The 15616-nt window shown below is 51.4% G+C and overlaps 1 protein-coding gene and 1 long non-coding RNA gene across 2 annotated transcripts in view; one reads left to right on the top strand and one right to left on the bottom strand.

Annotated features, from left to right (window-relative positions):
- Positions 1 to 15616, top strand: part of LOC116940697 (complexin-1) — a 336567-nt gene that overhangs the window by 223637 nt on the left and 97314 nt on the right. The gene's annotated exons all lie outside the window — the stretch shown is intronic.
- LOC142924144 (uncharacterized) lies at positions 5906 to 14657 on the bottom strand. Its single transcript, XR_012941297.1, has 3 exons — positions 14436 to 14657; positions 12178 to 12324; positions 5906 to 9449 (listed from the first exon to the last, which is right to left on the bottom strand). It is a non-coding gene; the product is annotated as an uncharacterized LOC142924144 (long non-coding RNA).

The following is a 15616-nucleotide window of genomic DNA, read 5'->3' as shown; positions in this document are numbered from 1 at the left end:
GTGCTGTTGGTGAGTGGAGGCTGCTGCTGCTGCTTGCCCGCAGCTAGAACCGCGCGTCTTTTCCGCCGACTCAGCGTGTCCGTCCTAAACAGAGATAATTGTCAACGACGTTGATTTGTGAGCTGTAATTATTACACGTTCGTAATTAAAGATCCATCCTTGTTTGCGGCGGCTTTGATGAAACACTAATGGCAGTTCCCTCCCTCCACTCTTAACCCCCCCCCCTACCCCTCGCCCCCCTCCCAACTCGCCCCACGTGCAACGCAGCCTCTGTCAATGCGTGCGATTGAGGATGCAATGCATTGCACTGCCTAATTCATGTAACCCTAGACCCCCAGGACTAAGTGAGTGCCTGATGTACATTCTAATGACGTTCTAGAAGGGCTAGAGAAGTGAAACGTGGCGCGGATAGAGTAGAGTCTACGCCTATACTGTAATTAGCCAAGTCCGAAAGCCCAAAATCTCTGCGGGACGGACGATTGCTTTCAGCGACAGAGCAGCAGCAGGCGGGGAGTGTGGCGTCAAACACTCACACGTACGCGAGCCCCGTCGCCCGTCGACCGAGTAATTCGCCTTACATGGAGTGCGACGCAAACGCCGATACAAGGATAGCAGCACCCACCATCGGCCCGATGGCGATTCTTTTCATTTCTTGAATAGCGGTGGGAGAGTTGATTGAGCGATCGACGCGCGTATCGCCTCGCCGAAGAATAGATTACTTTCGACTTGGCACAGTGACATGCAAATTAGATGCCAATGTTACATTACGAGTTCGGGGGAAGCCCCCGATGAACAATAGAAAGAGACGATCAACACTCGCAAGATTAATCAATAATGGAAGTAACAAACCTCAACACACTCGTCAACAACACGGCCGTATTTACGAACGTATCAACTTATTTACCCAGGAGAGACACACTGAATTGTAGGACTCTCTTTCAGGGTTCGGGTTTTCATACCAAGACGTTTTCAGACAATTAATGATGACTTGTGCTAATTATACGAGTGGGAGGAAGTCACAGCACCTGGAGAAAACCCGCTTGCGCGAAAGGGCAACACTCGATCCCCGTACAGATGGAAACAGATGGCGAGTATGTAGATATGTATGTTGAACGTCTTTCATACCGTGCATAGCCAACCGTGCTCATCGGATGTGCGGGGGATGGGCAACAAACTCAACACAAAAAGCAATTCTTAAGAAATTCGTTATCAATCTAGATAATGATGATGATGATGATTTAAAAGTGCACCGTAGCTCCCAGTGGCTTCCTAATGTCGGAAACGAAGAGCGTTCCAGACGTCCGCATAAACGCATCTGAAAGCGGCACGCGATGCAGTGACCGTCTGGAGTTTAACATCGATTGTGTACAGTCCATCTAGTCCATGGGCCCAGACCAAGAAAAAAACACTTATTGGTACCACCTGAGTTGGTAAAGTCTAGTAATGATTTTTGTAATCCTCCATTGTGTGTGGGACATATTCTGATATGGTAACCTTTGCGGAGTGGCAGCTTATTTGTAGTCACCATGACTTTTATGCCCATACCCTATGACAGGCGTCCGGAACAATGAAATGGGCATTGTTACTGAAAAACTACCTAGACCAAAGCCAGTTAGGTCACAAACTGGTCTTTATTTGTTTACATACACAATGAAAACACAGGGTAATAAGGAATACCATAATGAGGTAAGGAACTACTTGAATATTATAAACATTAACATTCGCATATACTTAGTCAATGATATATGTAATCCGATATATATCGTTAGTGATGGGTATATGTGAAGAAGGTTACATTATTGTTATCAAGCTCTGCGTGTACTTAGATGATGTTAACAAGGGTAACCAAGTCCAGAATCACCACACTGTGCATCAATGATACTACTACTACCACAGTAATACCATCAGAATCACCACCCTGTGTCACTCACCAAACTTCTCGTCTATCTCGTCATCTGACTCCCCGAGTTCAAAGTCAGGTTCTGGATCATCCTGCAGTTGTTGGTTACTGCAGGTCTGTAATCTACACATGTCTGTGCATGTCAGTCCATTTAACAGGTACATGCGGCTTGGCATTTTGCATGAACGCACACACTTGCATGCTAGCAGTTCCAAGTCCACATCTGGTGCAGGTGGTGGAGTGCATCCAGTAAATGCCAGCTTGCAATCATCGTCTGTCCATTCATACTCAGTCGGGCTTGGCACCACAGGGTTAGCCTGCAGACAGTACTTCCAGATTGCTGCCTGATAGTTGGCTCGTTGAGCATGCATGCAGAGAGACAGTCTCTGCATGGTGGCAGCTGGCTGGACTCGACTTCTCCCCTTTTGGTGCAGAAGAGCTGGTAGCGCAGTTCGTTCACCTCACCAGTGCTGCTGTTAGCAGCATACATGCTGCAGGTGAACTGCTCAATTTTCTGGAACAGCTCATCACTCGCATTCCGTGACTGCCCCAGTCGACTAAACCTCTCTTGGCAGGAAGTGTCCTCTCTCACCATCTTCAGGGCATTCAGCTTCCCTCGACCGGCGAATGCACTGACAGTGTCGCAGCCTGTGAAGGCGTGCAAGCCAATTAGCCTGTCACAGATGCTGTCTCCAAGTTACCTTTCCAGTTTGCTGATATCGACAAACCGTGTGCGGTTCTGTGTCCCATACTTCAGTGTCCTCAGCTGTGATAACTGCATTTGAGCCCACGTTTCCTGCATGCAGTGCATGCAGGAGCAGACGGGTGTCAGCTTCTTCGTGCGTGGAGTGCAGCTCTGCTACTTCCTCACACTCATCTTCTGTCAACTTGTAGCAGGTTTCCTCACAGGTCAGGTACAACACCTCGCCATGCAGCATCTCTCTGTATCGTGGGAGTTTCCACTCTTCCACCAGAAACTTGATGAGACTGGCCTTGTTTGAGGGACCGCACAGGAACGTTCTCCACTGCTGGACGTGGTGTCCCCCTGCAAGGTTCTTGTACTGGAGAGTGGTGTCTGCACCCCGGTTCAGTCGTTCAGCATCTTTGATCGAAGTCTGTCGGTAGACATCAAAAACAACATCAATCCTCTCACTCTGTGCCCCCTCGTGGAGGACCTGGGTCAAGGCTGACTCTGCCACCCGTGGCAAAGGTTTTGTTGTTGCCATTCATTTTTTGGACCAGGCTCATCCCATCAATGATGGGAGTAGATGGGGTTGAGATGTCTTCTGCAGGAGACATTCTTTCCAAGCTCTCTGGCAAGTGCAGCCTTGTTTGTTTTTCGTAGGGAGCCATCAGCATTTGCCAGTGCCCATGGCAGTGGGCCCAGTGGGTAGGCAAGGACATCCTTCATATTCACCGTCCTGCTTTCAGCCACCAGAATCATGTGGCTGAGCAGGTTTCTATCTGTCTTCAGAACCACATCCTCTGCTTTCTTTCCATGTGCTGTTTTTGTGCTGATATTGGAGAATGTCTTCAGACTTTGCTTGGTCATCTTGTCGTGGAATTTCACAGATGGTGGGTCCTCAGTCAACCCTGTTTGCTTGAATACCTGGTAGGCCTCTTCTCCTGCCTCAAGAGCTCTCAAGAGATCCCTGGTCACATCAGGTGGAGCCGTGGTGCCAGTGGAGAGGTTAACCAGATCTGTCTCATCAGGGGACATAGGATTGATCCAGTTATTCTCCATAACGTCAATGAGAGACTGGACATCTGCTTCATCTCTCTTGATTCTTGGACCCTGTAGATCTAGATGGGACAGTTTGGACCTGCCTTGACCTATCAGGTCTCTCAGCTGTCTGAGCTACATACTTCTGTACTCAGCTGTTAGGTCATATTGGACACTTGACACATTAAAAAACACGATTTTAGCCTATATAATACCACATAAAATGAAAATGACAAAATATATAATTATGTGGCTTTACCTATTATAAAACATGAGTTGTCAAACTCGGCATGTAAAATGTCATTTTTAGAAAATCGCAATGCCAGTTCTGGCATTGTGATGCTAGTAGTAATGATATTTGAGAGTTCTACACTAGTGTTCCCCCTCTTATTGCCGTGACAGCAAAGTAAATAGCCATATGTGACGAAGCTAGACATCTGCTCCAGAGAATACGTTTTTCAATGATATGTAATTCAACTCGGTTATTTCTTAAAATGAGGAGACAAATTGCGAATTTAAGGCTTTGTTTACTTGGCGAAGTTTGGATAAAATCGTAAAAACGAACTATTTATAAAATATAGTTAGTTTTTTTTTATGATTTTAATAATCAATTATTACCAAATGTTTTTTTTGTAATAATTGTGTGCATGTTATGAAAGTTTACAATTTATAGAAACAAAATATAAAAATATAAAAAAATTGGCAAACTGAACAAAAGTCATTATTTTTGCCTGTCGTACTTGGCCTTAACTAATAATTTTAACAGGAACATTAACAATGCATTAAGGGTAAAGCTAGCACTTTAGATTTGTTTACTGAACAGAAATAATACAGAACCACCAGTACTTGGCTTACCTGCCAATACATGATCATGAGTAAACAAGCCACTCGAAACAGAAGGAAAATAGATAGCACCAATCTATTCCAGACTTAACTAAGTCACTGAAATTGAAGAACAAGTGTGAATAAATGCAAGAATATGTATAAAATACATGCCTTGGGGACTAACTTTTCATTTTGTAAATTGTTATTGTCTTAATTAACAGCAGAGGTGTTGGAATGTTTTATTTGTTATGTCTGTGCAAATAGGCGTGATTGAGATGGATGCAAAAACAAGTTTCCGGCAATAAAATTTGAACAGCTGCTCATTTGGAAAGGTTATCGCGTATTATTTTACTTCTGTTGGTGTAACAAATAAAATGGCACCATTGACGTTTTGCCACATTGGGTGGTACCGATATCTGGTCTGACCCAAGGACGAATCAGCTGATTGCATCGATAGACGTGCGGATGAGGCTCACGCGGGACACAAAAAAACGAAACAAGGCTCTGAGACACAGGAAGGGGGCAACACGTGCAGTGGTGGACATCACAACATTAGACACGAGATCGCATTGATGTTTTGAATGTCAATACAACAAAGCGGGCTTATAGAAAGGACAGACACGGCATGGCGAGAAGGGACGATGGTGGCCGATGGGCGAGACTGGTGATGGAATTGCAGCTAAAGGTGATAAAACGCGTAGACGAGAACGGCCGGCATTCAACAGTGGATTGCACACTGCCCTTGACGATGATCATCATGATCGTGATGCAAAATCTACTTATGACGGTGGTGATGATGATGATGCACACTTCAGCGGATCGATCAACAGCCATAATTAATCCACTGCTGGATGTGAAGTCCACCCTCCCCCCCCACCCCTCTACATTATCTCTGGAGTGTTGCTGTTGTTGGCGTTCATGATGATGCATTAATTTTGCCGACGGGGCAATTCACCACCCAGGCTCCCCCCCCCCCCCTGCTCTCCCATACTTCACTCAGTAGCAGTGATGTTGCTCGGCCCGGTAATTGAATGGAGAGGTCATTACGCGCACGAGCCGCAGACCGTAGCCCTGGGACCGCTGTCGCCCGCCTCGCGACGGTTGGCGGCTGCGGCGGCAGTGGCCGAAGCTGCCCCTCTGGGATGAGCCACGCGCGCGGAGCCTCTCGCCGCGGCTGCGAGAGCTTCAAATCATCATCACCCCCCCCCTCGCCTCCCACCGCCCCAACCTCCCCGCCAACCCCTGCTGACCTCAGCAGAAAATCTGAAAAATACTTTCCTTGTGTGGTTTTTATTTCAGCGATAAACATAAACGCGCCGCCTCGTGCCATCTGGTGCCCCCCCCCCCCTTACCCACCCCTTAACCCAATAAGCCCGGTCCCCTCCCCCAACTTTCGTCTTCCTCCGATTTTTCCGCATCGGAATGGGATGCTCCTGCCCCCCCCCCCCTTACCCCCTGCACCCATTTCCCATGCTCGTCAAGTGTGAATTTCGCTTGCGTCACAAAAAGCGATTGTATTTCCAATTAGAAGCGACATCATCATCGGCCATGGGCAATCCACTGCTGGGATGAAGGCTTCTTCCCTGAAGCCGAAACCACCGCTCACGATCCTGCGATGTAACGATTTACCAAATAAGTATTTATAACGTCATTTATATTTCCTCCACAATCCCAAGACTAATTTTCAAGGGAGTCCTGCTACATTGGGATTTTAGGCTACATTTATAGTGCTTTTTAATTTGGGGCATTTTGTTTTTCTATTGGGGAGGAGACCGGAGCAGAATGTCTGCTGCAAGAGATTCGCGATCTCACTTGATGTAATGTCGTCTCTTGGCTACCTCGCATGCACCCCAGAGTTTCACAGCTCTCTACGTGATCCACCAACCCTTATTTGCAAAGCGCTGGGATCACGGGCGACACCACACGCGGCTGTTCCGTCCGCTGGCACGGATAACAAAATATTGTCTCTGCTGCTCATCCGCTGGCTCCTAAATCCATATTTACGATTAAAAAAATAACAATTGGAGACGAACCACTGAAATCTCTCTTCTGCTCTTGAGTGGGTTTGTACTTTTTATTTTTTCCAATTCAGTTGTTTTTTTCTCTCCCCCCCTCGGGCCAATCGATATTGACAATTATTATTTTTTTGGCATTTCCCAATTCCTGTTTTCATTTGAACAAATCGCACCAACCTCGCAAAGGCAATTGGAGACTCCGTATACGGTGCAGAATAAGTAAAACATAGTTACTCTTTGGTTATTTCGGTAAAGTCACGTGGGTATAAAATAAAATAAATTAAATCACGACGTTTCGGGCGCAACACAAGCGTCCGTCATCAGGTGGGACAACCACAACAATAAACAATTGCTGAAGTGGGCAAAAGGACTGCAGTAACAAGAGGCTATGAAGGTAAGAGAGGGGGGAGGAGCCAGGGAGGAGAGATGATGACCTGATGATGGACGCTTGTGTTGCGCCCGAAACGTCGTGATTAAATTTATTTTATTTTATAACTACGTGACTTTACCGAAAGAACCAACGAGTGTGGATCCCTGCAGTCACGAAAACTTAGATTAAAACATAGATATTTGTAAAAAAAAATCTTATATATATTTATTCAGGGTGGGACCGAAAGTAAGGACACCTAGGATTATTTCATTTATTTTAACACTGGCATTACAACATTTTAATTGTTTATTCTTTAAGTGAATATGTTATGTATTATCATTATTAATACCTATTTTTATTCTGTCCGTGGGGGTCACTTCAAATCCGCCGTTTAGCAAAAATCGATCAAGATCCCGAACGCATTGAGAGAAAACATAATTGATGAATGTTCAAATGTTCACAATCTATGCATCCATTAATGTTAATGCAAACCCGTTTGAACATTTGTTAAAATAAACGAAATAATATGCATTGTTACAATAAATATGATCACCCTGTGTATCCTGACTTGTGGGCCACGCTGACTGTCGAGGCGTGGAATGAGAAAATGACATCAGGATGCGCGTGACCCCTCGTGGGCCGTGACGCGGATTTCAGTGGACGACGTCGGCGAGGAGGTCGCAGGGACTCGGCAGAAATTATCCCTCCTCTTGCTCCCCCCTTCTACACACACCCCGCCAACCGTCAGAGATGTCACGATGATGAACGTAACGATGGATCGATTAAAATAAATTCTGAAACTGAAAATGTACGGATTGAATCGTGGGGGCGGCGTGAGAAATGATTAGTTACGATTTACACAATTAAATGTATATGCTAACGAGGGGGAGACGGTGGCGCAGTTGTTAGCGCACTGTGCACTGTCAATCCAGTCAGCTGAGTTCAGCGTGGAGTGTGATCAAACAGGGTTGGGGGAGGAGGTGGTGGTGGGGTCAAGGGGAGGGGACTGTGTTGCCTTCCATTCTATGCAAGGTCTGGAGGGAAATCCTCCAGTTGTGTCCTGCGGGAAATATCGGCGTGAAGGAGGCGGCGAGGAGGAGAGGCGCGCGCGTGGGGGGGGGGGGGGAGGCAGGGTGGGGGTTGGATGGGGTCTGGCGCGCGGGGCTCACGGGGGAACGGTCGGCAGCCACCGCTGATGAAGAAGGAGAGGCAGGAGGAAGAGAGGGGAGGTGGGAGAGGGTGGTGGAGGAGGGGGGTTGAAGAGGTAGGATGAGAAGGAGGAGAGTGGAGACGAAGGAGATGGGGGTTGGAGGAGTCGTAGGAGGACGAGAGTTAGGGTATGGCGAAGGATGCAAAGGACGACAAAGAAGGATGAGATGGAGCACGAGGAGGGAGCATCTTCTCCATCAGCTCCTTGACCGTGCACTTGCCCTGGCCGATCTTGCTCCCGTGCCCTCTGCCTTTCCCTTGACTCGGGCAGAAGCGAATGACCCCGCTGCCGTCTCCGCGACAACGGGGACCATAATTATAATGTCGTCAATCCCCCCCCCCCACTCTCTCCGGTGGGACGAGATTGGCAATATGAGCTTAATTTGAAACATTGCCAAATGGAGGGGACGGGGTGCGGGCGGGGAGGAAGTCGTTGTAGAGATGGGGGCGTAGTGGGGCGGGTGTAGGGAAGAGCGTAGGAGGGGCGTAGGGGGGTATCATCCTATTAAATCCCCACTCCCTTTCAAGGTTAAGACGCAGTCAGCAGCGTATGATAATCAGACGTTGCAGGCAATGGTTCATCATATGTTGAATGCCTTCTAGGACCTTGCCAAATTTTTGTTGAGCGTTTGTTTCTGTGCAGCGCGTCGAGAGGCGGGCACATTGCGACGCTCGACAATTCCACGTTCCCTTCGCGATCGTTGTCTTGTCGTTATCAATACGTGGCGTAGCTTTCCCGTGTGCACGTGGTGCACCTGCAACGAACCCCGCGGGCCGAAGGTGCTCAGGCGCCGAGCTATGAAGAGGCGGTGGGGGGTGGCGGAGAGATTGGGGGCCAGGGGGCCCAATTTAATTCCTTGCACCGGATCCACAGGCAGTACTAATGCGTAACACTACAGTGTAGGGCGCGCACGGTGGGGTAAAGTGTGGGTATTGCACCCTCTTACACGACGTTTGGCCAAGCTTCGAATAGCAGGCAAAGCATGCAATCGAGAAGGGCTCTCTAAGAGCTCCCCCTGGTGGAGGCTTCTTCCGCCAGCAGTATCCTGAGCAAGCGCTTGCAGGGCTGCGCCTGTACCTTTCGTGTCTCGGCTCTTTTCCTCCGCGTGAATCCTCGGACGGGAGCGATGCCTCGTGGCCTCGAGGCCTCAATCATTCGTGGCCGCAGCAGCAGCAGAAGTGGGAACTCGTGGAGAGTTCCGAGTGCGCGAGGCGTGAGATTTAAAAGTGGTCCCATAATTCACGGGATGGCGCCTTCCCGAGTGCGGGTCAATAACGCGGCCCAGAGACACGAGGCGTCGCGACGTGACCGTCCGACCCCCCCACCACCCACCCACCACTCCCTCCTCCCACGGGCCCCCGAGATCCCCCTCGCCATCCGAGGGTCCACCAATCACTTTCGATTTTCTGCAACAAAGAGCCCCAGACATGCGGGGTTATAATTCACGGCTTCATTCTGTGTCGCCGTGTTTCTCGCGATGTGACTGCCCCGTGGGCGGCTTACTACCAGCCATGCCAATAAATTATATAATAAAAAAATATTACTTATTTTACGCATCCCATAAGCTACACGGCCTTTATTACGGGAGCATATTTTTTTTTCACCAGCACTGGTTCACTGCAAGCAAAACTCCGGGTTCGACATTTTAGTGACTCGTCTGCAGCGTCAGGCTTGCTTGAGCTGGTGAGCTGCCAGATGTTAGATATCGATCCTAGGTGTGTGTGGCTGTCATGATGTGCGTGTCTATGTGTCAGTATGCGGGCATGGTAAGTGGTAGCGAAGCGGTTAGCACACTGCGCTACAAACCCAGTGTTCGAGTTCGATTCCCGCTCACGGCCAGCACACGTGACACATATCTGAACCCGTCCTGGACCTCCTCTAGGTCGACTCAGGGGGACAAAAACGCAGCCGGTCGTGGTGATAGTCACCCAGCAATAGGTGCTCGCTAACAGCACTTGACCCAACGTTATTTTAGAGACTATACGGGGGGTTCATATTCTTAGCGAAAGCACACCACTTAAGCGTGTGTGCTTTCGCTAAGTTATCCCAACCTGAAGAAGGACGCTTGTGTTGCGCCGGAAACGTCGTGATTTAATTTATTGATTTTTTTTTTTACCTACGTGACTTTACAGAAAAAAAACAAAGAATATGAATCCCTGCAGTCACGAAAGCTTTACGTCCATCTTTATACGGGTAATTTTTGTCTTTGTTTGTCCTCGCACGTGTGGGATCTGTGTTTCTGCGTGTGCTTTGTTCGGCGCGTGCGTGCGCGCGAGCCCGCGTGTGTGTCACGTGGACGCGCCCTTGAATGGAAACCGGGATGGCTCGAGAGGACAAGCGCAAGTTGAATATTCGCTCGATTAGAATCCTCAATTTGCACAAATGTTTGGGAGAAACGAAGTCTCCGTCCCAGCGGCCCATTGATTTCTCCCCCCCCCAACCCCCCTAACCCCCACAACGCCCCCCCCCCCCCCACTCGGCGTCCGCGTGGCGATTTGTTCCGCCGCGCCGCCGTTTGAAAATTAAACTTTTATTGACGGAAGCGTTTCCGGCTTGAAGTCTGAGTTAGGGCGATGGGGGTTCGTCTAACCACCCAAACCACCCGACCCGACCCACCCACCGCTCCCTCCCCGCTCCATCGTCCGTGATTTATTCGCGGGCACTGTAGGTGGCGGCACGCGCATCGTGGGGGGGGGGGGGGCACTGCGGCTTGTGCACACACACACATACAATGGTGCGGTGGAAACCCTGGCATCGCGAACATCAATGCGTGTGTGCGATAGTGTAGCGGTTAGCGCGCTGCGCTATGAACCTGGCGACCCGGGTTCGATTCCCGCTCACGGCCAACACCAGTGACGATTATCTGAACCGGTCCCGGGCCTCCCCTAGGTCGACTCAGCCTCAAATGAGTACCTGGTGCGGTGTGTAAACATTGCCACTAGGGAGACAAAGGCGGTCGGGCGTGGTGCTGGCCACCCACCCCCTCGTGTACCGTACCGGCCTTCATAGGTGCTCGCTAACAGCACTTGCCCCTACAGTCTGTTAAGGCTATATGGGGGATCTTTATCTTTGTGGGCATAGCTAACGACCCGAGATTTGTGGTCGCGACTAACGCTGGCGAACATTTGCCTTAAATGAAGAGCAGGTTCGGGGTGTAAAAGAAAAAAAGCATTGGGGAGTCCGGGCGTGGTGGTGGCCATCCACCCGCTCGTGTGCTGTGCAGGCCTTCATAGGTGCTCGCTAACAGCACTTGCCCCAACAGTCTGTGAAAGGCTATACAGTGCTCTTTATCTTTGCACCTATATGACACTTAATGAATGCCCCTCAGAAGGGGGGGGGAGAATTGGAAAGGAGGGGGCTCCGTTTAATTCCTTGCTCCAGGGCCCATGCCACATCGCAGGGTGGAGTTGGAAAGAGAGGAGAGGGAGAGCGGAGAGGGAGGAGATTGTGAGAGAGGGAAGCGATGGAGGGAGGAGAGGCAGAGGAGAGGGAGAGAGGAAGATGGAGATGAGGGAGAGAGGAGAGGGAGAGAGAGAGAGGGAAGCAATGGAAGGAGGAGAGCGAGGGAGAGAAAGTTGAGGGATAACGGGAGGGGGGAGATGGAGGGAGAGAGGAGATGTAGAGCGAGAAAGGGAGGGAGAAGGAGGGAGAGGGAGAGCTGAAGGCGTTAGGGACTCCGCATGAAGGCGGCGCGCAGTGGAAGTCGCGTAAAATAATCGTGGTCAAGATTTGTGACAACTTCACGCGACTCTTTACACGTCTATCCTTTTCGGAAATTACATTTGCGAAAATAATGTCTTATTTACCAGGAAAGTCACACCGATTCCCAATTACTCTTTTGAGGAGGCTCCTGCCTGAGTTGAGTTCTTATTTTTAAATATATATCTCTTCAGACGATATGAGTTGTTTAGATATGTGGAAAGAAACCGGAGCACCCAGAGACAACCCGTAGGTGCGAGGGGGCAACACGCTATCCCGTACGGATGCAAACAGACGGAGATTAGTCCACTATTCGCTGCACCGCCTTTTCCCTGGCAAGCCAAAGGTTACTGCTCCTCATCGACGACCACTGGGAAGTTGAGATCGAGCGGATGGAGATCAGTTCCAGAACATCTGTGTGCGCGGTGAACCAACCCTCGCCGCCTCCTCCGCAGTGCTGGGCTGAACAGGCGCGCCACGTGCAGCGTTGGCCAACCACCGTCGCCCGCGTTGTCCCTCCCCACGTGGGCGCGCGAGAGGAGAACGCGAGTGGGCGCGGCTGACGTTGTAACGTGGCGCGTTCTGTGTGGGAGACAAACAAAATCACTCTCGCGGCCAATCCGAGTTGACTGGTGCCCGGTTTGGGTGGTAATGGACGCGACTTTAACCATAGCCTGCAGCGGCGGCGGGTGACAGGGTCCCAGATACGGGCGGGTCGGGTTTGCAATTCGGCCGCAGGGTTTGTTTCTCAGAGCCGCCGTTATCTGCCACTGCAGGGAAAACCTTCTTGCGATGAGAAAAAAATTAAATAACCACATCAGAGCGGGCGACCCTCGGCACGGCGCGGCGATAAAACGCCAATCCATAGTCACCCGTCCCCTCGCTCTCTCCCCCTCCACTCCATCTGTGCCCCCCCCCCGCCGCCCACCACCTCGTGATGTGGGGATAACTTTGACCAACGACGTTGTGAGAGAAGGCGACAGCTTTTGGGGGAGGTCTTCATCCAGCAGTGGATTGATCATGACTCATGTTGCTGGTATTCGAGGAAGCGACCCTCAGAGCAAAAGCGCGGCTATCAAAACAGACCTCACACTCCTCCACCGCTATGCCTCCCTCCCCCTTACGTCGCCTCGTCTGTCTGTCCGTCTACGTGCCTGGCCCTTGGTTTGTCTTTCTATGTCTGCCTCCTGGTCTGTCAGTCTATGTGCCTGTCTCTTGGTCTGCCAGTCATCTCAGGCCTTCAACCCATGGCACCTGCTGGGTCTGTTCCGTGACCTCCTGCCAGCGGAGCCTTCCACACTGTCACGTGGCCGCAGAGTGCACCTAGCCTGGCACAAGCGCCGTGTTGACATCACCGCCACTTAGTGGCGAATGGCGGTTATTGTTGTTGCTGTGTCATTTTGAACCGGTCCAGAGCATCGCTTCGGTGGACTCCCCGAGGTAGACTCAGCCTCAAACGAGTAGCTGGTGCGGTGTGTAAACATCATCACCTGGGGAGACAAAGGCGGTCGGGCGTGGGGTGTTGGCCACACCACCGCTTCGTAGGTGCGCCGCGCCGGCCTTCGTCGGTGTTCGCTAACAGCACTTGCCCCAGCAGCCTGTGAATGTCTATAGGGGGGATCTTTGCTTTTGTCTTGTGTGGCTTTGGCGAAGCGTGGATGTTGTCGCGTTGGTGTGTGGTGGTGGTGGTAGTGGTGGTAGTGGTGGTGGTGGTGCGTGGTGGTGGGTGCGTGGTGATGGTGGTCCGTGGTGGTGGTGGTGCGTGATGGTGGTGGTGGTGGTAGTGCGTGGTGGTGGTGGTAGTGCGTGGTGGTGGTGGTAGTGCGTGGTGGTGGTGCGTGGTGGTGGTGGTGGTGCGTGGTGGTGGTGCGTGGTGGCGGTAGTGGTGGTGCGTGGTGCTAGTGCGTGGTGGTGGTGGTGGTGCGTGGTGGCGGTAGTGGTGGTGGTAGTGCGTGGTGGTGGTGCGTGGTGGTGGTGCGTGGTGATGTTGCGTGGTGGTGGTGCGTGGTGGTGGTGCGTGGTGGTGCGTGGTGGTGGTGGTGCGTGGAGGTGGTGCGTGGTGGTGGTGGTGCGTGGTGGTGGTGCGTGGAGGTGGTGCGTGGTGGTGGTGCGTGGTGGTGGTGGTGCGTGGTGGTGGTGCGTGGTGGTGGTGGTGCGTGGTGGTGGTGGTGCATGGTGGTGCGTGGTGGTGGTGGTGCGTGGTGGTGGTCGTCATGACCGCAGCCGCATCTCCCCCGTGTCTGGTGCCGAAATGTCACCAATTTGCGCACTAAAGTGCAGTCTTGCTCGCGGTTGTTACAGCTAAAAAGCGCAACCTCTCATTTATTAAATAGCTAATCCACGTGTCGTACAAACTCCACAGATGATGATGGTGATGGTGGTGATGATAATTACACGTGGCACTATTCCTGGAATTGCGTGCGCGAGCGCAGATCTTTTATTCGTTTCACTTCGTAGCCAAGTGGCGTTGACACGATAGGCAATGAATGTTCAACGTTAACCGTGAGCCACCGCAGCTCCCCCCGTCTGCAGTCAGAGTTCTGCTCGAATGCAAGAGAGACGCGCGGAAGGGACCAGAGTCGGAGTGACCATGGGGGAATGAGTCGACTGCGGAGGCGCGGACAGATTCGGCCCTCAAATCCTCACACCCCACTCGTATCCCACCGCCACCGCCACCTTCACACACCACTCACTCATTGCAGACGACGTCTCGTCTCCAACCGAGCTGCCTCGTCTCCTCCATTCCTCCATCACCTCCCTCATTCCCTCTCTCAGTCTCATCCAAACCTCCATCAGCCTCCCCTCTCTTCATCCGTACTTATCGCCATTCCTCAACATCTCCCTCCATCTGTCTCCTTTCATCTCCTAAGTCCGCCTCCTCTTCATACCCCTTCCGCTCTCCCTCTCCCTCGCTCCCCCAGTTCCTCAGTTTCACCGTAATGTCTTCTCCCTCACCGCACTCTTTCTCCATCAACCCGCTCCTACCCCTCCCTGTACAATCAATGATGTCCCCTCCTCTCCTCTTCCCTCCCTTCCTCACTCTCCACATCCCTCCATCAATCCCAACGCCAGGCTCTCCCTCCCTCCCTCCATCCCTCGCTCCCTCCCTCCCCTTGGCTCTCTCCTACTCCTCTCTTTGTGGGTTGCAGTGCGAGCGATCGCTGCTTCCGTAAATCACGGACCCTGCCCCCCACCCATCCCTTCCCCGCTCCCTTCCCGCTTCTCTCCCCTCCCACGTGATATATTTGTCGAGAGGGAAAAGTAGCAGGCAGAAGGAAGAGATGGGAGAGGGCGGGGAGGAGCAAACGAGGGCGAGAGTTGATTGAGGTACAGAGATGAAGAGGAATAGGGAGTAGGGTAGGTATACGAATGAAACACGACAAAAACGGATCATCGTCGCCATCGTCATCATCGTCGTTGTGGGACCCCACGTGTTTCGCCCATTTCGCAACCGCAAAAGAAAATCTCAATAATAATGGTTGTCTGAAAGGACATTTTTCCACAGCACAGGTCGGGATATCATCTCCCCCCACCCCGCCCCCCTCCCCCCTCCAGCGCTCACCCCCACCCCTCCGGTCTCCACACCCTCCACCCCCCTCTCCCTCTCTCTGTCTCTCCCACAGAAAAAGACGGAGGGATATCGGCGAGTGGAATATGTACTCCTGTGGCACGTGTAATAAATAGCGCGCGCAGTGAGTGATCAGATCCGTTTGGCGGGTGCTTTGTGGCTCTGACAGGAGCGAACGTCGGCTTTGATGATGGAGCGTGGGAGAGGCCGGGTTTAGTGGCGAGGTTGGAGGAGCCGGTGTTAGGGTTAGGGCTCTATCACTCGCGCGCTCGCTCTCTCTCGCTCGCGAGGAAATACGGAGGCGGC

This window comes from Petromyzon marinus, chromosome 9 (genome assembly GCF_048934315.1).
Source record: "Petromyzon marinus isolate PM22_M1 ecotype Great Lakes invasive population chromosome 9, UKy_Petmar_22M1.pri1.0, whole genome shotgun sequence".
Taxonomy (NCBI): domain Eukaryota; kingdom Metazoa; phylum Chordata; class Hyperoartia; order Petromyzontiformes; family Petromyzontidae; genus Petromyzon; species Petromyzon marinus.
The sequence above is the reverse complement of the archived record's forward strand: the minus strand, read 5'-3'. Positions and strand labels throughout refer to the sequence as shown.